Below are 22,892 nucleotides of genomic sequence, written 5' to 3'. Positions count from 1 at the left end.
GGGTCACAGAGAACAGTGGAAAGGAGAGAAGCCTCCTGATTTCAGAGGGGACCAGGTCCCAGGAACGGAATAGGGAAAGGCTCTGTCCCACATGATACATGGCCAAAGTCTCAGCTTAAACAATAAGAATGTCTATTCTCTGGCCTGAGGGTCTCAGTCATTATGGGCAAAGAACTGTGACATCTTTTCTACATCCACAGAGGAGATGATGGTTTCCTTCCACTCCCTTCACAGGTGCATGAAGGCAGAGGGAAGAGTCAGGGATTCCAGAGGCTTTTGGAATATTCACTTAATTAACAGTTTACTTATTGTTAATAAAATGTGAGCAGTTGAAGGGAATTTAGAAATCAACTATGTATATTTCCATAGAAGATACACACACTACCCAGTGAAGTCCAGTGCTTTGCCCAAGGTCGCCCAGAACTCTGTGGCTGAGCAGAGTCTAGAACCCAGATCTTGAAACCCATGTGCTCCTTCCACTCTCTCACGGGTCCTTGACTGTCACTGCTGGTTCCTGTGGCGCTGCTCCTTGTCCTGGAGGAAGGGGAGCACAGGATCAGTAGTCCTCACCCCTGGACCCTCTCCGCAGTTCGTGGGGCACACCTAGGTTTGGAGGCACGTGGCTGACTCCTGGTTCTGCCATCACCTCCTCCAACAGTGGTGCCTGGGGCAGGTGGAGTCCAAGAGCTCTGGGACCCCTGAAGGGGAAGCTTGGAAGAAAAGCCCGAGAGCAATGGCCACACATTATCATGATGAGAGAGAGACTGTAAACTTGAAGTTATTACTTTTATCATTGTTATTATTAGATTTAATGGCTGAGTGAGCAATTCACTTGGCCCTAATAGAAAAGTCCTCCTGACAACTCTCCATGACCACAGATCTGGGGAAAGGGAATTGTGAGAAATGCTCTCACCTTCGCTGGGGAGTGACACATGCGAGACTCAGACACGGACGACCCAGGTCCCCAAGCCGCAGAGCAGTGCATCTCATTCCTTCCCTGCCTGCGACTCTGAGCAGGAGGGGGCGAGGGCAGAGAGCAAGGAGGCTGCAGGCCTCATGACCCTTGGCGGCGGCAAGCACTCTGTCCTTGGCAAAGGTGAGGCGTGTGGGCGGGGATGTTATGGCTCCTATGCCACCCCAGTTGGCCAGGTTTGGGGCTAGAGCTGGGAAAGGCTCCCATATCCATCTTCTTTCCGCTTTCAGCCGAGCCCATTAGGAATGTATCTCTGCCTCCCGATTGCTCTTCTGTGCTATTTATTTGGGGTTGTATTAATTCCTGCTGTTATGATACAGCTGGGGGATGCAGAACAAAGCTCCTCATTATCATGGCCGAGGAGTTGATGCTACTGCCAGGTGACTCCTCCCTCCCCCCGCCCCCCGTCTCCACTCTGTCCTGACATGAGTGGAGCCTTGAACCTTGGAAAATGACTGACAGATCCTGAGACCCAGGCAGCAGTTCGGAAATGGAAGGTGACGAGGGGATCACAGTAAAAGGAGCAGCTTTGCTCTGTCACTGCCCTTGGTTGTCCTCCCCTTTTATTTAAAAAATTTTTTATTATACTCTTAAGCACAAGCTGCACCCCCCATATGACGGGTGTCTTGGGCTGCTTTTATGATGAGTGGGGACGCCTGGCACACCAGCTCACATTTGCAAGGCGATGGCTGGGGTTAGTGGTGCTGTGTGATCTCAGACACAGCCATCTGTGGGAGCCCAGTGGCCTCATGACCCAGATCAAATCCACAGCTCAGCTCAGGTGCTCAGCCCCCAACCCACGTCACTCACCTAAGGGGCTCGATTTGGGCCATTCACCGGCTCACAGGCAAACCCTGGAATGGATGCCCAGTGGGAGCCCCTGGCTTACCAACTTCTTTATGTTTTCCCACTTTAAGGTGTGCAGTAAAGAACAACTTAGGACTGCTACAGGGCAGAAGGCACCTTTTGTTTTTAAGGACACAGGGCCTTTTCTGCCCTTTCTCTGTTCCTGTCGCCTCTGAATGGTTCATTGGTGAGCGGGTTGTATTTCACTCTGAGTGGTGATTGCTGTGAAAGCTTGAAAGCTTCCTTCTGATGGCTCTGCCTCTGTGAGACCATCGATGAGCTCCCTGCTGGTGCCCAGAGGCCCCAGATGGGAGGTGGCCAGCGCTGCTAAGGCCTCTCCCTCCGGGCTTAATTCTCTTCCCACCACTCCCTCTTGTGTCCTCTGCTCAGCCACACCGAACGCCTTGCTGTCACCCAAACACTGCAGGTCCTGACCACCTCCAGTCTTTGCACACACTGTTCCTTAAACTAAGCTGTTCCCTCTCTTCCATCTGCAGAATGCCCACTCAGTCCTTCCAAATCAGCTCAGGGGAGTCTGCTCTGAAACCCTTCCCCTTGCCTCCCACAGTCCCACAGCACTTTCTGGATTTCAGCTGTAGTCCTCAACACCCAATGCAAAGCACGCCCCAAAAGAGTTAGGTCTCAAGTCCATTATTGTACCCAGTGTCCAGCACAGCACCTGACTTCTTGTAAGCTCAAATAATATCTGTTGAATGAATGATGGAATCTTCCCCATTTTGCAAACAGAAAATCTTCATCACAGGGCTCAGAGCAACTGGGTCAAGGTCACTAAATAAAGATTCGGGGGCTGCAGGACTAGAACTTGGGAATCCTGCTTCCTGGGTGGGGCCACACTCATCTGTCAGTATCCCCAAATTTCTAGAGTGCATCAGAGGCCAGGAGCCAACCCATTTTGATCTCCGTGTCCTGTGATCTCTTAAGAATGGCTGGTGCAAAAGGCTTTGAATTGTTATTATTTTGGTAATTAAAAATGACCCACAGAGCTGGAGGCCCGTGATGCAAACAAGGAAAAGCAGCTGGAATTGGCTCCGGGCTCTCAGGCGATGCCATCGCAATTAAGGGTTGTGCTTAATCGATTCTCTCTGGTTTCTGTCAAGGCGGTGTATGACAGTCACTGGATCCCTGGGGTGTGGGGCCATAGCAGGGGACAGGCAGGCACAGGGCTGAGCACCCTTGGGCAGGGTCTTGTGGGGCCACACACAGGAGGAGCTCACCATCTCCTCGTGAGAAAGGGGAAACACGCTCAAAAAGACATAAAGATACACCAAGAGTCAGAGTCAGGCCCGGGATGAGGGAATAAGGAGGGTGGTGTCCCCGAAGAGCTGGGGAGGCTCCCGAGTGGGTTGGAAGGGTAAGGCTGGAGCTGGATTCAAGGGACAGACTCCACCTGCAGTAAAGGGCAGAGGAGGGCCATTTCGATTCTGCCTAGAGGTTTCTTCTATGGGCTGACAATAAGGTATCCTTTGAGCACAGGTTCCAGAACTTGGGTGTGCATCAGAGTCATCTGGAGGGCTTGTTAGAACACACGCTGCTGGCGCCACCCCCAGAAATTCTGATCCTGCTCTGGAGCGGGGTCGGAGAATTTGTATTTTGAACAAACCAAGTGATGCTGACGCTGCTGGCCCCAGGACCACCCTTTGAGAACCCTGCCTCAGAGAAACCAAACTGAGCTCCCCCGGGAAATGAGACCATGCAAATCTCCAGCCAGGTGTGGCATCCTCGGACCTAACTTGGGTCTTGAGTAAAGACAACCTCTCCTCCTACAGTGGTCTCCACATCTTCGAGTTGCAGAAGCATGCCATGGAATAATGCAGGCAGTAATTCTGATCACTATTATCTGAGTCAGCTTGCACAGGCAGCTCAACAGGTAGGTTAGGGTTCACAGGAGACCCCACTCCGATCCATGCTATCCGCACCTCACTGAGTCAACCATCTCAAGAATGGGCACGTGGTGGCCCAGCAGAGAATGTGAGTGCCTCTACACAGGCCATCCCTCGGGGCACTAAACCCCGAAGAGAAGCACCCTCTCCATGAAAAGCCTTTCCCACTGAGGGCTGTGCCCTCTGTCCCCTGTCGTTGGGAACCCTCCTTCTCAGCGGGATGCAGAGGTTAAGGGCTTTATTATACTGAAAGCAGGAGCACATCGCTCCTCTCCCATAGTAAGCACTGCCAGCAGCACAACTTGGGGGATGGAAATGTACTTATCCCATGTGTCAGGTCGTCAGTTCTGCACACTGAGGCTGTGACACAGAATCCACATTCACTTCTTAACACCTTCTCTCTCTGCTTTGGCTGCCCCACCCCTATGAGCTGTCCCCTGTCTCCCCAGCCCAGCCTCAGCGGCCTGCTCTTTTACCCCCAGCTTGTCCAGGGAGTGCCAGGAGTGCAAAGCGAGGGGCCTCCTTAGGGCGCCCTTATAGCGTATATTGGGTGAGCTCTGGAAGCGCAGGTGGGTGGGGGTGTGACCTGGTGGGACGGTGGACACCAGCACTTGTGAGGTAGGCATGGCATATACTTTGGGACATAAAGGTCATCACCTATAAGCTGACTCATAAAGTTTCCCCAAGGGCATCTTCCCCTCCGGGCTGAGGAGTGGGCTGTCCTCTCCTGGGTGTTCTTCCAGCTGGTGTGGTGCTGGGGACTCATGGATGGTGCAGTCTTTCTGGATGCTGCCCGGCTTTTCCAGTCCCCAGGAATTCTGCACAGCAGATCCAGGCAGAGAACACATCCTGTCTTCTTCCTTATCCCAGTTTTGCTACCAAGAAATCCTCTCTAAGGAATTTGTACCCTTTATTTTCTTGGAGGCCAGGACTCTGTTGAAGCTCATGGCTTCTGGTAATAGTGTCTCCCAGAGTCAAAGCCCCATGCCCTCTGATCCTTGAGCACAGCCCACTGGACCAGAGGTAGGAGGTGTGGCACAGGGTTAAGCAGCTGCCCCAGTGCTGGTGCCCTCAAGCATCCTGCACAAAATGCTCCTTTTGTCCAGCCCTGTGCCTCCCAACCTATGAGCCTCAGTGATGTCATGATGAGTCTTGGCGGGGAGGGTGACAGGCGGGAGAGTGACATGGGCCGAGAAGACAAGAAATGCAGCTGAGAAGGTGGCTCAAAATAGCTCATGGAGAACAGGCTTCTGCTTGACAGGCTGACAAGGATGTGCCTGGAGCCAAACACTCCTCTTTGAATGCTCCGTCTCTTTCTAATTATGGATCTGTCAGGAGGAAGAGAGGCCAGCGCCTGCCTGACCCCAGTGACCCTTCATTTAACATGGAGACAGGAAAGGAAAGCTCAACCCCATTAGCAAGGCCAGATGCCTCATTGGGAAGACATCTGCCCGCCCCCCATCCCTTCCATGGGGACCGGAAGTTCTTTTTGCCCCTGCCACTGGAGAAGAGAGCCCACCTGTGCCCCCAAGAGGGGCAGGTCTGCTGTTCTCAGAGCCTAATAGGAAGAGCTGGGACCTCCTCCTCATCCAACAGGTGGGTAAGAAGGCTGCACAGTGAAGGACTTGCTGGAAATTTCTCTGCCGTCAGGGACTGACTTCCCATCCCGTTTTTGTATGCCAAAATGGAACATGAGCTCTGACGCTTTTTTTAAAGATTTGTTAACTTATACATGAAAAGCCTTTTAAAAGGATTTAAATTTAGTATAATTTGATAAGTAAATCACACAGAGTTAAAATGATCCCTCCTCACCCAGAGTGTTTGCTTCTGTGTCTCAAGGACCTAGAGCAGAGCTAGCCCTCAATGCGTAGTTTTGAATGAGTGGCTGACTGTGGTTTTATAAAGGTGATCAATGAAATTCATTCAAAGAGGGCCTCATTTTCCAGGCAAGCAGGGCATGTGTTGATCTTGTTCTAGAAGAGGAAGAATTTACTGATTCAGAAGATCTTGGGGTAGTGGGGAGACTAGGAGGTCAATAGAATTTGATAATTAACAGTCATAATCTTTCTTGAGCCTTCAGGTAAAAGGTCATCTTAGAATAAAAATGCATTCAATTTTGATTTACACAACTGACCTATTCTTGGCACTTCTAAGCCCTAGATTGCAGCCTCCCCTGGGAGCGTCAAATTCTGGGATGCTCTAGTCGTGAGCAGACCCCAGGGGCCATCCTCGGATGGTGGATGGTGGGCTTAGGGCCTGGGTTTGCAAGACTGTTCCCCTCCTTCCCTCCCTCCCTCTTTCTTTCATTCCTTCCTCACTCCCTTCCTGTCACAGAACTTGAGTACCCACTCTGTGCCGAGCACTGGGCATAGGTCCTGGAGGAACCGTGGGGAACGAGACAGACATGATTCCTGCCTTCAAGGAGTTTACATTCTAGTTGGGGAAACAGACATAAATAAATGGCTATAATTGCAGGTGGTGTTACAAAGAAAATAAAAGTGGGCAAGGGGATGGAGACAAATTAGAGGGATGGGAGCCATCAGAATCAGGAGTCAGGAAAGGCCCCTCTGTGGACAGAAGATGCTTGAGTAAGACACCTGCAAGAAGTGCGGGAGCAGCCATGTGAAGTCCTCTGGGAAAGTGTCCCAAGTGGACAGAATAGTCCTGAGGCAGAGACTGTGGCTGGAGGCACTGCAGGAAGGCTGGAGAGATGGAAGTGAAATGAGCAGGGAGCAGAGTGGGGGTGGATGAGTATAGAGAGCAGGGGTCAGATCATGTACCCATAGAAATGCCTGGGACCCATTGTTTAAGGGCATTCAGGCTCCTGCTTCCGAGGTATATTAGTCTGTCTTCTCCAAAGAAACAGAACCAATAGGAGATAGATAGAGAGATGGATAGATAGATAGACGGACAGATAGATAGATAGGTTTATTATAAGAAATTAACTCACATGATTATGGAAGCTGAGTAGTCTCAAGGTCTGAAGTCAGCAAGCTGGAGGCACAGAAGAGCCAAGGATGGAAGTTCCAGTCCGAGTCCAAAGGCCTAAGAACCAGAAGAGCCAATGGTGTAAATTCCAGTCCAAATCTGAATCTGAAGGCAGGAGAACACTGATGTTCCCTCTCGAAGACAGTTAGGCAGAGAGAGAGAATTCTCTGACATGCCCAGAATAATGTTTAACCAAATATCCGGGCACCCCGTGGCCCAGTCAAGTTGACACATAAAATTAACCATCACACAAAGTGATTCAATTCAAGATCTGTGGCAGAGAAGAGAGACTGGGCAGAGGTGACAGGAAGGGCTGCCATACCTGAGAAGTCAGCTTTTGTGGCATCTGCTGCCTTCCAGGCCCTGGGGGCTCTGCACACCATGCCTGTCCCCTTTTACCCGTGCCGGTCCTTTTACGTTGAGTACCCACTCCGAGTACCCACCTTCGACATCTGAGAATGACCTGCTGGGCTTACTTGTATTCATTTCCTAGGGCTGCTGTAACAAAGTACCACAAACTGGCTGGCTTGAAATAAAAAAAAATTATTGTCTCACAACTCTGGAGGCTAGATGTTAAAATCAAAGTGTCCGCGGGGTCGTGCTCTCTCTGAGACTCGGGGTAGAGTCCTTCCTTGCCTCTTCTTAGCTTCTCACGGCGGCCGTCCATCCTTGACACTCCTTAGCTTGCAGCTGCATCACTCCAATCTCTGCCTCCATCTTCACATGGCATTTTCCTCTCTTATAAGGATACCAGTGACATTGGATTAAGGCCCACTCGAATAAGCTCATCTTATCGTGATTACATCTTCACAGACCCTATTTCCAAATAAAGTCACATTCACAGGTACCAGGATTAGGACTTCCACATACCTCTTGGCGGGGGACACAATTCAACCCATAACACTTGTCTTCCTGGGCTTTCCATAGGAGCCAGAGACATATCCAGAGGGGCCCTGATTCCTAAAATTGCAAGAATTCCACTGCCATCTTTCAGTTACCAACAAACTCACTAACTGTAGATGGCCACGCATCCCAAAGCTTCCCGTGATGCTCTGGAGCATCCTTGCCCACACCTCACATCCAGGGGAAATTCTAGGCACCCTAGAAGCTACTCTGAGAAGTTAAATTGGAGGCACAGAGTGAGGGTTTCTTTCTTCTCCTGGGCCGAGCTAAAAGTTCCCTAGAGGAAGGGACCAGTGCAAGGAGCCCTGGAAATGAAGGTGGATGGGGCAGGGGTCTGAGCTGCCGCAAGAATGTTTTTGGCAGTTTGCCAGTCAGAGGACCCCCCCCCCCCCACCACCACCACCAAAATTCCTGCCAGAGAAGAGAAGGCTGCTGTCCTGTTTTGTTCTCTATGGAGGGCTTGTGTTTCTTGATTTTCATCTGTTTCCTAAGGACACGAGAAAGGATCGTGAGTTGGATTCTGTTTCCTGTCACCCATCACCCGATACTCAGACACCTTTCCAGGAATCCATGATGCTTATGTTTGGACAAAATTCAGTTCTCATCCATTTTCTGATGCCCCCACCACCCTGCAGCATCCAGAGAGAATCCTTCCAGAATAAATTCTGGGTTTAGGCATCTCTTCCATTAGCCATGGGGAAAGACAGTTTAATCTGCAAAAATACTTTAATGTTATCATAAGGGCTCTCCAATTCTGAACATTTTTAATAGCTAACACTCATTCCTTTCCCCATGCAAAGAGAGAGATTTATTCTGGCCAGTTTATCCCAAGTAAATCTTAGGTATCTCACTTTTACATTTTAACGAGAAACAAGCACTTTGTAATAACTGCTCAGATTAAACTCCAACATACTCTCAAACCATTAACCTGAAGGAATTGTAACGATAAATTAAACATATTAATGAAGCTGTACTACAAGCTGGAAATTTGTTGGGTAAATTGTAGCATTATTAACAACCAACTTGACTTATCACAATCTATCATTGGAGGGAAATGAACTAAAACAGTGATTATAGGACATGCAAACCCTGCCAGAATAAATAAAAACAGAAATGACTGTTAACAGGAAATATGAATCTGCTGGGACATTTTCATGTGAGTGTCAAACCTGGCAGATCTTTTAAATTTTTCTTGGATTCTCTCCCATCCTCCCTTCTCTCCTTTGGCTTTCTCCTAATCTTCCCTTCCCATCCATTTCCTTCACGCTCCTCTCAGGAGGACTGTAGAGTCCCCATTTGGGTTTACTGGTGGACATCCTTGTCCTCAGCTTTCCACTAACTTTGTAGAAGGAGCCCGGTGTTTGTACACAGTGGAAATCTCCCCGGGGCCCTTGTTACTCATTGTTTGCTCATCTCTGATTGTCCCCGTGTGGCTCAGCACAGCCCAGCTCCATCTCAGTCCTCAGGCGTATGTTGTAATTATTTGCAGCTGAATTAGTTTGCGCCTCCTGTAGAATGGCAGAATCTTACGCTTGGAGGAACCAGCGAGATATGAAGCCCTCGCTTCCACACGACAGAGCTGAGGCACAGGAGGTGACACAGCTTTCCCACAGCCACGCAGATACTGAAGTGGCAAAAAAAAAAAAAAAAAACGGAACTTGCAAGTCTTCTCAATGTCCCATATCCGTACATGAGATCACAAATTTCTCAATCCCGGATTCAGAGCTTTTGGCAGAATCCAGTGGGCGGAGCGGTCACAGTCTGAGGACAGGCCACTACAGTGGCCTAGCAGGGGCACAGCCACCCATGGCCCAGAGGAGTCCATGGTGCAATGACACCCTGTACAGCAGAGCCCCTGCCCAGCAGGAGGACCTAGCAGGCCTACTTTGGGGGGAGGACCTGCCTAGGTGGACCCAGGTCAAGCCTCTGGGTGAGGGTTGGGGGTTGAAGACTTTTCTTTTACTGTCCCCTCATAGGCCTTGAGGGTACTAACACCCGAGTCCTCAGCTCATTGTGAGGATTGGATGAGATGATACCAGTACAGTCCACCTTGTAAAACTGAAACCTAAGCAGACCACATGGTATCATGGTTGTTATTACTGGCACACCAACACACCCCTCGTCACATTGTCTGAAGAAGAACTAAGAAAATATGAGTGATTTCCACCATCAACCCCACTGCCTTCTCCCCAGCAGAGATAACCTAAGGCAATTCTCCAATACAGGGTCAGGCTGATGAGAGAAGGTAACATTAGGACAGTAGAAAGGAGAGGAGAAGGGATGAGAGGGCTGGTTGGGAAGCAACCAAAAGAGGGAGGAGATGCTCTTCTCCTGGAGCGAGAGTCTTGGCCTTTGTGGTTGGCCAACTTAATGCAGCTGGCAGGAGCCTGAAAAGCCAGCAGTTGGAGAAGAGAGGTCCTCAGGCTCTTGTGTTGGGGAAACTACAGTTCTAAAATCTGGAATCTCCTCCTCACGCTCCTGGACCCCTCAGCTTCATGTTCCCACCAGGGCATCTGTCTGTTGGGTTTCATGAATCAACCACTAGCCCTCAGCAGTGTAGACATACAGGTGATTTACAGCCAGGTTGGGGGCGGGAGGGAAGACAGGCTGGAAAAGGTGAACTCATGGGGACCACAGCTCAGTGGCCACCTGAGTTATGAGGCTCTCCTTCCATAGATCTCTTCCCGCCATGAATTTCCATTATGTCACCCAGTGTACTTTGTCAGTGCCAGAGGAGAATTCACCAATACAAACATGCCCCCCTCCCCAACCCTTGTGCTTCTGATCTTAAGGCCCCTCTGGCTGACATTGTCTAGAGGGGACCCCAGAGAGGTGATGGAACAACTGCCCTGTTTAAAGTCTGAATAGATGTATAAGTCATAGGAAGTTGAATGCCAGGATGGTGATATCCAAACCTGGTTTTGTGACATCCCTTACTTCCTGAGTGTCTGGTTGTTTCAAAGAGTCACCCAAGGATCTCCCAAATTCCTAAAGCAAAATAAGTAGGCATAGTTTAAAAATGCACATGGCACATCATGTGCTTAAGAAGACGGGACAGGTGTTTTAAAGTAAATGAGAAATGGTGATGGAGTGACTCAGCTCTAAATGGCCAGACACTCTTTGGGGTTTGAGGCTGGAGAATGGCCCTGAGAGGTTGACGTCAGACTCACTTGCTGGGGAGGGAGCTGTGGTTCAGGCTGCTCAGCCATGCTTCTTTCTTGTGGTGTGACAGAAAGAGTGGAGGCCACAGCCTTTTGCATCCTGCTGTTCCATCTACGAGAATAGAGATGAATATGACAGCCTTTGCAGGGAGTTTGAACCCAAGCCTTGGTCTGTCTGGTTTCTGGGCTCAATATAAATTGTGTCTCAGACCAGAGTGCCTGCATGCAAAGATTTCCAGATTTCTCTGGCATGCTCCTTTTGCAAGCCCTTTTCCTCACCGTATTCAGTCTCATTGTCTGTTTTTTTTCTCACTGTAATTGTGCCCAATTTGGCGATTGAGAGAAAACAGGCATGGAAACTGGATGGTAATTCGCCCAGACATCAACACAGTTGGATAGACAGACAAACAAACTAGCCTCTGCTTGTTGCCACTTCCTTCTAGGGTGGACCTCTAGGGCTTCCTATGCCTCCTCCTCCCCGTGTTGGCTCCCCTCCCTCCCTCCCCAGGCTCAGGTGGGCTGTCTCTCCGGGGACTTGGACCTGTCCTGGGAGGTCAGTCACCTGTGCATGGGCCTCCCCAGTACTTGTACCTTGGCTCTCTCCAGAGTGCTTTCTGCTCCTTCCCACCCCCAACCCACAGAAATATCTTTAAAATCTTGTCTTGAACATTCACCAGACTCCAACACATGTCCCCGAGGGCTCCCTCCTGCCTGTCTGTCTGCCTTCCTGCAGGTCTGTCTGCTAGCGCGTGCCGACATAGCAAACACACATGGTGCTCCAACCCTTCAGCTCAGCGTTGCTTTGAGCGAGCCCTACCAGGGGATCAGAAACGTGGAGAGCAGATGTCAGAGGTGACCCACTGTCTGCTGTTTATGGGAGTTGCTCATTCCCCGGGTCAAGGATTGTGTACGGAGACTGTCACAGCCAGTGCAATGAGCATCCAAGAGGTTGTCACTGGTGTCTCTCTGGGAATTGGACCATGATTTAAAAAATAAAAATAAAAAAGCTTGCCTAGAACACAGACATGCTAGGGTAACTGTAGATCTTACATTCACGCGGATCCCGGGTTTGAAATCCTTGCCTTCAGCAGCTTGGCAGATAGAAAAATAACAGTTTGTTTTGTGTGTGATCTGAGTTAACTTAACCAACCCCTGCCAAGCTCTTCTGTTTGTCAGGAGAAAGAGCTGGAGGGAGGTGAGGGCATCGTAAGTAAGCGTGTGTGAGGGGCAGCAGGAGAGCCAGGTGAGGAGGCAGCGAGAGGGAAGTGCTGGCTGGTGAGTGTGGAGCGAGAGATGTGTTGGCATCCTGCAGCCGCTCAAGAATGGAGACGGGAGGGGTGGCAGGGAGTGAGGGTTCCAGGAATGAGAGGGCAGGAGAACGAGATTTGGGGCAACAAGTGATATTTCCAGTTGCTGGCTCTCCCTGGGGACACCATATGTCCCCTTCTCCTGGAGCAGTCACTCGCAATCTTTAGTGAACACAAGATGGCCTCAGGGGTTTGTTATATGTAGACTCTGGCCTCACCCTGTGATGCAGCAGATCTGCAGTGATGCTGGAGAAGTTGCATTTCTGCAAAGTTCCCAGATGCTGCTGGTCAGGGACCCGCATTCTGAGAACCACTGCACTAGGGAAGCCAGAAAGATGCAGTGCTTTAAACTTTTCTAATCAGGAAGTCACAGGGCCTCATATGAACTGGGCTCATACTGCGTCCACCAAAAGAAATACCTTCATTCATATGAAATGCTTGGGGAAGCACTGAACCCCTAAACCCGCTCTCCTCTTTCAATCAGAAGGCAAGATGTGAAAGGAGGGCCTTTCGTTTACGAGGTGCGGGAGGTTGAACTGTAGGCCTCAAAAGAAATGCTGAAGTCCTAACCTCCACTGCCTGCGAATGTGACCTTATTTGGAAATGGGGTCTTTGCAGATGTAGTTATTTAGATGCGACCCAAGTCATTGTGAATCCAATGATGGGTGTCATTATAAGAGAAAGGGTGGGAGATCTGAACACATTGACAGAGAGACACAGGAAAGAATGCCACGTGAAGACAGAGGCAGAGATAGGATTTGTGCTGCCACAGCCGAGGAATACCAAGGATTGCCAGCTACCACCGGAAGCTAGGAGGAAACCAGGAAGGATTTGTCCCTAGCACCTTCAGAGAGTGCAGGGCCCTGCCACACTTGATCTCAGACTTCTAACCTCCAGAACTATGAGACAATACACTGGTGGTTTTAAGCCACTCGGTTTGTGGTAATTTCTTATGGCAGCGCCAGCAAACTAATCCACAGGGTCTTCAGAGTTCCATTGTGTTGTTCCCTTCAGAGCACCCAGCAGGACCACCTTGGGTGGGTCTTCTGTCTGCTGACTTCAAGGCTGATGCTGTTCCCAAGCACATCCACAGTTCAGCTTTGGGTTGCTGACTGTGAAGCCTCGCTTGGAGGACACCAAAGGACTGGAAGCTTTTGCCAGGGCAACGAATTGGGTGGCTGGGAAGGCAGGGAGATGGGGAGTGGGAGAAGGATGGAGCGTGGCTGCTGCCCTGCATGATTCCACCAAAGCTCCTTGACCATCATGGCAGGGGAAGGTGCTAGGCTTTTCAGGAGTTTAGACAGAGTGAAAGAAAGGTTAGGATGACAAACCTTCTTATGGAGCAAGAAGTTCAATGATCTTAGAGCACCAGGAAACTAGCATAAGGAAAAAGAAAAGTGGTCTCTTAGGAATGCAGAGCTTAAAATTATGGTGGAGGAGTGCAGGGGCGATGTGTTTGAAGAGTAGGAAACAGGTGCAGAGAATCAGAAATTACATGAGGCCTGAGAACAGACCTTAGCTTGAAACCCTCATCATGACACCTGCCATGTTGTAGCTTTCTATTTCTCAATTTGGGGTTACTTGGCCACTGCCTGGGGATCACCAGTGGTCCCATGCTCCCCCTCAGCCATGCTGAGTGAGAATTTGAGTGGACAGGGCCTGGGAAGCTGCATTTTCACAAACCCCACAGACGGATTTATGCCCACAAAGTCTGAGAACTGTTCCTACAGATGCTTCATAAACGCTCACAGGTTCTCCCCTTTCTAAATAAGATTAGAGGAAACACAGAAGAACGGAAGAGAGAGGGAGACGAGGGGAGGGCGTTAAGAGTTTTTGGATGGCTCTCCCCTAAATCGTCTTGCGTGAACCTCTGTGGGGGCAGGCCACCCCCAGCGCCTGTGGATACACCTTTCCTCCCACAGTCAGACCAGGGCAGGGCGGCCATGCCTGGCCAACCGTCACAGACTGGAATCAGCGGCCTGTCGCAGCTCTGCCACCTACTGGCTGTAGGAGGAGATGCAGAATTCAACAGAGTTCACGCTGGTTAAAGAGCAGCTTCAAAAAACAGACACAACTCACATACACACACACACACACACACACTACCCAACAGGCCCCTCTGGCCCGGGGAGCCCACAGAAGCAGCTGTTGGTTCACCTGTTGTCACAAGGACAGAGCATCAGATCTCGCTGTTCAGGGGCGAGATTGGAGGCAGAGAAGGAAAAACGAGAGCAAAGAGCAGGATGCTAACCAGAGGCTCTAAAGAGACTTCCTCTTCCTCCATCCTTCCTGCTTTCCAGTAAAGACCACAGGAGGTGGAGATGTTAGTGAGAGTTGTGGAAGCGCCACTCTGCAGGGAGGGGCAGGGACAGGCCAGCCGCTGAAGCTTTCCTGGCTCCAGGCCCCAAGGAAGCAGGGAGGGAGGGAGGGTGTGAGCAGAGCCCTGCAAGCTGACCCTCCCTCGGCTTCAGCCAGCTCTCCCGCATCCTGAGCAAGTGAGCACAGGTGATAGCATACCCTTCCCTTGAGGCTCCGGCTGCTGGCTAGTACCAGGGTCTTTTCTGCCTCAGTTTCCCCCTTAGTGCACAGACAGGGCTGTGGCATGAATAGATGTGTGTCACTGCCTACAGAACCCTGCCGGAGTTTTAGGCCCCGGGCTGACTTCCTCTAGTGATCAGAAGGGCAGGACTGTGTGCACATATCACCTGTCTGGCCAGGGAGGGCTCCAGAACCCCCCGCAGCTGCTCAAAGGAGTGGTGCCCCGCCCCGACTTGCCCTCCTGTCTGACCAACTGCAGGCCCACTTGCTGAGTTCCTGATGAACTTCCGACCTTGCCTTGTCTGGGGCCATGACCCTGTGTCAAAACCACTCGAGGTTGAGTTTCATTGACCGGGTTACCTCAGGTCTTCGGGGAAAACAGATCAACAGATCACAGCCGTTCCCAGGAGTCACAGATTCCTGCGCTCCTCAAGAATGCTCCCTGGCCTACAAACTCTGCCGCCTGCCCCCCTTCGTCCGCCTGGCTCTTTCTCCCTTTCCACCCCCTGCTCTGGGCTTTCTTCCCTACCCGTTCTGAGCAGCCCAGCCAGCCGGCTGTAACCTGAGCCAGCTGAGGGAGAGAACGGCTGGGGGGCTCGCTGAAGCTGGTGTCCAGGCCATGAGTGCTGTCCTTCCCTTGCTTGCAGTGCCTCACTTCGCTCTTGCTGTGCACAACTTTGTCATTGTGAAACCACTGTGGCTTGGCGAGGGCAAGCCAAGGACATCGATTGCCACAGAGCATAAGCAATCGGGTCGGACTTTGGTTCCTGCGTTACTGAATCACAGACCAGTAAATCCGATCCCGTCCAACACAACACAGCACAATCAAATAAAATCACCAAGCCCAAGCAACAGGGGGCTTCACAGCACCCCATGGACTCATCTCACTGCGTTGATAGAACTGGGGAGCTGGGGGCTAAGCAGTGGACTTTCCTAGTCACACGCCATCCCTTACTTAAAGGATTGTTAACAGGAAGTCAACACCAAGGCAGCATGCTGAGGGCAACCGGCTCAGCAACCAAGAGACTTGGTGGAACTACAATGGTGCCGTGAACCTGGGAGGTCGTTCCACTCTGGGTGTCCATCCCTCGTCTCTTGGAGGGCTGGGGCCTAAGGACACTTTACTAACCTGGGCCACCACACCGATGTGAGGGTGCACTGGAATAATGATCACAAAAACCCTTTTTGAAGTTTGCATTCTAAGCTATTGTTAGTTGAGTAACTGCTTTATAGACAAGAGTTAAATCCCTGTTTTAATGTCTTGGCCTGGAGGCCTGTGAGAGGTGGGGTCTCTCCTCCATGGCAACTTGATTGGGGAAGTGCTAAAATAAAATACTGTGACGAAGTCCACCGTTTTCCATGAGTCTAAACTGGGTGATTCTGTTTATATCCAGAATATCAAAGTTTTCCAAAACTCCAGTTAGCTCGCTATGGAGAAATGTGTTGTTCCCTTAACCCAAACACAAGAAGTTGGCTGTGAGAGAACGGGAAGAATGCGGGGGATTCAGCATGATCTACCCTCCAACACAAAGTGGGCGGCCTCCTGGTGCTGGAGGACGGTTTTGTATTTTAGTCGTTTGAGACTGTAAGTAGGTTCTCTCACTTTTGTTAAAGGAATGAAAGTATGCATCTTCAAGGGTCTTATGGCAGGTTCTCCAAGTTGGAAAAGTGGAGTAAGGATTATTTTCTCCATTTTATGAAAGTCGGATTGTGTCAGTTCCCACCTCTGAAACAGACAACACTTCCCCTTTGCCCACAGATTAAAGCCCCGGGCCTCGATGGGCATCCGAGGGCCTCTTGTACCTGCATCCAACCTACCATCCCAGCCTTCCCTCCCACCGTGTCCCTCTCAAGTCATGTGTCCTGGCCATAGCTGGCCACTCCCCATTGCACACACACGGCACTTTCCTCCACCCCCACCTTCACTCATGCCAGCTGGTCCCAGCACATGTTCTTCCTCATTTGAATCATGTTCCTCCTTTAAAAGTCACGTCAAATTGCCCCTATTCTGTGAAGTGCCCTCCTTGGCACTAACTGTCCCTTCCTTTTCATGGCCCCACGCAGCCTGTTATCCGTACATGCTTCACTCAGGACGAGCTTGGTGTGTGGCCAGGGCATGTTGCCAGAAGATCTGGTAGAAAATTCTGAATCTACCACTTGTTAGCTTTATCTGACTTTGGGCATGTCATTGAACCTCTCTGAGTCTTAGTTTACTTACGTATCAAACATGACTGAAATCACTGTCCTCCTAATCTCATCAGAACCGTAGCTCATTTATTAAATCAACAAGTGTTTATTGTGCACCTGCTATGTGTGGTGTGGATTAAATTAGGAAGTAAACGTGAAACTGCTTTCTAAATGGTGTTTTGTATTTTAGTTGTTTTAGACAAGAAACCCTTGAGGGAGGGAACCAGCCAAATCCCCTTTGAACCTTTTGTAAGATTCCCTCTGTGTCCCCTGTAGCAGGATTTAACACAGTAGGTGGTCAGTTAGTGTTCCACAATGGTGTGAACTAGAGAAAATGAGACTCCCAGAGGTGCGCCAGTGTGAGAGCCCCTTGGTCCCCTATTTCCCAGGCCTCAGTCACAGAAACATTTTCCTTGCTCCCAGATCCTCTGATCTGCTCATCTTACTTGCCAAATGAAAAAGTCATGGAGGGAAGCCATCAAGGAATAAGAGTGTTTTCCAGTGAATAAACGAAATGCTTGGGAGGGTGGAAGATTATTCTTAATTATCTGACACCTTTGTTTATGTAGTGTCCTAATTAATAATAAAATAATAATAATAATAAAAACTCTCCAAAGAGCTTGCAGTGCATTGGAGGCTGGGGAAATAATTACCTGCTTAGGAATCTGAGACGAAATTAAGTGGCGTGAGACGGTTTTGTTCCTGGCTTCTTTTTGCCTCCCTTTCACCTGTGCAACACAAGCTGACGTGAGCAGAGTCTCGCCAGGCTGAAGAGACAAGGGTTTCCATCCTGCTACCCCTGGACCACCTTAAGGGACGGGAAATAAAGCTCACTGCCTAGTGAATGCAACCAGAAGTCCAGTCCATGAACTCCGTTCTACAGACCCAGGATGCAAGGACATTCTCATCTGGGTCCTGGGGTCTTGTGATGTGGATGGTCAGTGGGGCATCTCTCGGAGCCCAGAGAGTGACCACTTGTTTGATCTCCTGAGATTTCCCAACTCTCACCTCCCCCACCCATCTCCTCCCCTGGCCATTGCCTCCCTTTCCCCTTCCCGTTAATTGGGGCAAACTACGAAGGCCCCAAGAAGCAGAAGGCAACCAGCGACCCCTGGTGGTGGGCACTGGCATGAGGCCGACCAAAGACGACCACAGGTAAAGATCTGTGAGGAGAAAGAGCGGAATCACATGCTCAACACACAGAGTGTCCTTCCCTCTGTTTTAAATCTTCAATCAGTCTGCAAGATAAACTCTGAGATTTTTGGGGGGGAATGATAGATAAATGCAGATTTTCAAAATGACATAGACTTTGGAGAGAAATTCCTGAACCAGCTCTAAGCAAAATTATAAAATCTGTGACCCAAAATGAGATGTCTCTTTAGTGCCTTGAAAATGCCCCCTAATTCTCCATCCTGAACCAACCAAGTTTCTGTTGTCCCCTGCATTAACCTTTCACCAGGCACCACCATTGTCTCCTGTCATGGAAGAATTGGTGCTAGCAACAACAATATAGATATATAGTCTATGTAATTGTACAATCTGGAACTTCGAGTGCGTCTACACTCCTCATTTTGCTGATGGTACCTACAGAGACTGGGAGACTCAGCCAATGGGACAAGACTCATCTCTTGCACCCCTTCCAGGCCAGGATCTTTCACTTTGCCACACTCTGCCCCTCCCCAGTGGTTAGCTTCCCCTCCCTCATCAGAGTATTTATATCATAAAAGATTCTTAATGCAAAGAATAGTTCCGCAAATACTGGAATTCAAGGATGGTGGTGACCGTAGAGAAGATCCCTGTATGGGAGTGTCTTTCTTTCCTCAGTGTGACTGCCTGTTTACCTAAAAGTTTATATAGGTTAAGGCATGGAGCCTATTTGAGCTGCTGGAGTGGGAAATAGGTGAATATTCTGATTTCTCAATTGCATGAGCCCTTTGTGGTTGTTTGGGGACAAAATGAAGGGGAGTGGGAAAATGTGACTTTGTTTTTCCCCTTCACCACTAACTTTCCGATCTATATCTGTATACAATCTGTAATCCATGAATGTGCCAGACCTGACCCTCAGAGAGAAGATGAGAGGATCATCCCGGCACCGTGGTCTAGATTCTGGCCCTGGGAAATGTTTTTGTGTCATGATTTCACAGTCCACCTCTAGAATCGCAGTGACCAAAGGCAAGTCCTTAGCAATGGCCTTCTATCCAAGCACCAGTCCTGAATGTCAGTCATTTGGTCTTGTTAGTTACTGTCACTTCGCATTCCATAGATCTCAGACTCACTCTTCACTTCCCACCCACACCAGTTTTCCCGCCCAAGGGAATCTTGGTCATCCAGGTGTGATAATCCAGAATTGTCACTGATTCTTCAAGCTCCATCATCTTCTACCTCCATCCTTCTCCTTGGTTCCCACTGCCTTGAGGCTAGACCAAAACGAACATCACAGTCCTTTGCTGTCATTCAATTTCTAGTCTCTCCTTGTCAGGATCATCCAGTATAAGAGATTATGTTCCAGGAACGTGCAACTTGCTATAGCAAAAGGGATTATGAAGGGGAATTATTTCCATACGGTCCCAGATGCCCACCATTCAATACATTTTATCCCTTAACATATCCTTAAAGTATATTAAATAATACTTCAAATGAATTTCATAAATAAGACTTTATGTAACCATTATTAGCTTAATACTGACTCTGGGCTTAAAGAAAAGTGATGAGGACACAAGGGCATGTTCCTGGGGTGGAATGTGGTAGGCAGAGGGGGAGGTGGGAGCGCAAGGACCATCCCCACCCACATCCAGGAGGCCAGCAGCAAAAAGAGGTCCAGGTCCAGCTCCTGCCTCAGCTCCATCAAGAAGAATTGAGGGCCACTTATCTTACTGTAAATCTCAGTGTTAAGACTCACAGGGACCTGAGCCTAGCCTCTCTCCCTTACCAATGAGTAACCTCGAAATGTGAGCTACGAGAGATGTGTCCTGGGTGAATGAGTATCCTATGGACCCCTGTGTTAATAGCCGAAAACTTTAATTTAGCACTGATGATGTGCCAGGAGGTGTGCTAAAAGCTTTTCATCTACCAACTCATTAATTCTTCACATCGGCCGAATGAGGTAGGTACTGATATTCTTCCCACTTTACAAATGAGGACACCAGGAGTTGGAGAAGTTGGCTCATTTCCCAAAGGTCATGTAGCTTGCTGATGGCAGAGCTGGGTTTGGAGCCCATTGACCGGCCCCTGGAACCCATGAGCTTAATCACTACACTCTATAATTTCTTGGGTAAGCCCAGAAAATAACATCGTAACAGAGTAAGTGCTGGCCAAACAGAGAAGTGAACATATTACGACTGCAAAATGTGCCTGGACCCGATTCCAACGTGTGTGTGTGTGCGGAGGCTTCCCCATACCAACAGGCAGTTCTCGGACACCAGTGTATCTGAGAACTCAGCTCAATTCCAATTCTATCTCCCTGGAGATAGAATCAGACTCCAGGTGAGGGGCTCAGTCCCACGAGACCGCCCTCCACTTCAGACACTGTCATTGGTCAGGAAATTCCATGGGTTTTGGAAGCTGTGAGCTAAGAACTGTGGATGAAGACCAAATGTATATGAGAAATCTATTTTGGTCATCAGAATGGCTGAATATATATTTCTTATAAATCGCAATATCACAAACATTAACATTATAATATTAGCATATTATATCAACATACTGATTCTTAATATTAATATTCCAACCACTGATCTCCTGCTGTTAATTATTTCCTCCTTGGTCTCAGTTTCCCCATCTGAGCATGGGGAGACAGCTCCCGCAGGAGCAGGAGTGGTGGCTGTGGGTTTTGCTCTGTGCCTCAGAACTGCAAGATCAATAGTTTAATTGCTGTGAAACACACGGGCCTTGGTGATGCCGTATAAATAATTGTAATAACTGTGGCTGGTGACGGATAGGATGGTTTTCCAATATCTTATTTTAAAATGCATTTCTCTACAATTAACTCCACATGCTTCTGGCAGAATGAGTATCCCATACAGGCACTGATGATGATGATCATTTTTTTCTTCAGGGCACTTCAGCTCTGGTACCCCCCGCCTTTTCCAGGCTCTCCCTCACTGGGATCAAAGGTCACCCGTCTGATTTGAGGAGCGTGTCTTTAGGCCCCGCAGTTGAGGGTGGGGGCAGCTTAAAGCCCCGTCTCTGTGGTTTTCCTGGAGACGAAGGGTAGTCAAAAGACCCTTTGTGAAATTGCAGTCAAACCCCCTCCTGGCCCTGGGGCCCCTCAGCTTTCTGCATCTGTGCCTTCCAGCTCTGTCTGGTGATGTCATCCCCAGACAGGGACCCCCTTCTCTGCTCTAGAATTCTAAGCCCGGGTAGGCCATTCCCCACAGTGTCTTTGGGAGCAGATTTTCTGACTGTAAACCATTCACATGCCTCACCCCAGGCCTCATGAATTCCTGGGTTCTCATTTGAAATAGTTCCAAGTGTTTCTTTCTCAGAGTAGCTGCTGTTAAAAAAAAAAGAGTAAAATGTGGCAGTGGCTGCCCGGGCCGGGAGGAGGGGAGGGGATGGGATTTGTGGGCATGGAGAGAGGAAGAATTAAGTAACACTTGGTGATCTGTGAGAGGACTAAGTGAAGTCCACTCTTCAAAGAAGATCCTGAAATTTCTGACTGGACGATAATGAACGTGGTCTCTGTGGCACACAACAATACCTCTTTTTATGTCAATTGTTGCTGAGTATAGGTTGGAAGCCAGAAAACTTAAACTCCAGTCACGGGCTCCACTCACTGGCTTTGTGACCTTGGGTAAGACGAATAAGACATGGCCCTACCCTGAAGAAGCACCTGAGCAAGGGGAAAGGCGAGTGAGTGCTTAGCGACCCCATGTTGTGACGTGCCACAAGGGCCAGGACCAAGGCACGTGGGAAGGGCTTTTGGAACACACGGGGGAGGCATTGAATCTGTACTGGGAGACAGCCAGGAGAATTCTTAGAGACAGTGATGCTGAGCTGGGTCTTGAGGAAGTCTTGCATGCATCCCACGCTTACTTCTGACCCTTACTTTGACCAGACAAAAAAATCCTAGGTGGTCCAGGAACTCGGGCTACTTTGAAATCCTGGTATAAATCCCGAGTGAGCAAAACTTGAATCTCCGCCTATTGAAGGGCTTTGCAAGTCCGCTGACATTTGAAAGGAACCCTCGGCCATTTGGCCTGGAGCCAGGTGGCACCACTCTGACCAGTGTGCTTCCCAAGAGGAGGTGTGGTGTCCTCAGTAGGATGAGTGGTTGATGGGGATGCCCCATCCTTGTTTGAGGGGTTGTGTTCTCCACCTTCTGGGAAGCCAGCGCCTCGGTCCTTTGCACTAAGTAAACATAGGCTGTTCTTAGCCGCACAAAAACACACACAGCTGTCCATGGATGGTGCCCCCTGAAAGGGCTGATGCCCCAGCAGCTTGATGAGGCCGCAGGGAAAGAATCCAGAGCAGAGCTCATCAGAGAGAGCAGATGTCGAGGTGATACGCACTTGCCCGATGCTCCCTGGGTTATTTATTTGTCACAGAAATTGCTGAGCAGCACCTAGGGGCTGAGCAACAGCCCCATGGGCTTCCCGCAGACTGCTCAGAACAGTGTCTGAAGATAGGGAACCATATAGGGCAGGCCGCTGCTGCCGCCCTTGGCATTTGAAAGAGAACTGATGGTCCTTTAAGGACAGGACATCAAAGAGATGTAAGCTTGGGAGAGTCCCTGGGGACGCTGGGCCCCTTTTAGCGGTGCCCACTGTTAATGGAACTTGTGCGTTCATTTGTTAATTTACTAAACATCTATCAAGCAACTCTGGCGCTCACAGAACTGTGGAGGCCTTGCTAGGGGGGCTGTGCTCTGCCACATTATCATCATCATCACATGATCTCACCTTCATCTTCATACTAACTAACTGAGCACAGTACATACTAACTAGCCATAGCTAATAGTCATAGGCATTTATTACTATTGACGTACCAGTCACTTTTATAGTAAGAGCGTCTCATCTGATGAAATCCTGACAGCAACTTTGAGCTTGGAATTCTGAGCCCCATATTTCAGGCAAGGATATTAAACAAA

General features: G+C 49.5%; 1 protein-coding gene and 1 long non-coding RNA gene across 2 annotated transcripts in view; one reads left to right on the top strand and one right to left on the bottom strand.

Annotated features, from left to right (window-relative positions):
- The window catches only part of PLXNA4 (plexin A4), a 432,314-nt gene that overhangs the window by 234,530 nt on the left and 174,892 nt on the right, over positions 1-22,892 (top strand). The window lies entirely within an intron of this gene.
- LOC138923966 (uncharacterized) lies at positions 275-15,299 on the bottom strand. Its single transcript, XR_011438346.1, has 4 exons — positions 15,147-15,299; positions 10,782-10,884; positions 6,671-9,235; positions 275-534 (listed from the first exon to the last, which is right to left on the bottom strand). It is a non-coding gene; the product is annotated as an uncharacterized lncRNA (long non-coding RNA).

Source organism: Equus caballus, chromosome 4 (genome assembly GCF_041296265.1).
Source record: "Equus caballus isolate H_3958 breed thoroughbred chromosome 4, TB-T2T, whole genome shotgun sequence".
Classification (NCBI taxonomy): domain Eukaryota; kingdom Metazoa; phylum Chordata; class Mammalia; order Perissodactyla; family Equidae; genus Equus; species Equus caballus.
This window is presented reverse-complemented; position numbering and strand designations above follow the sequence as displayed.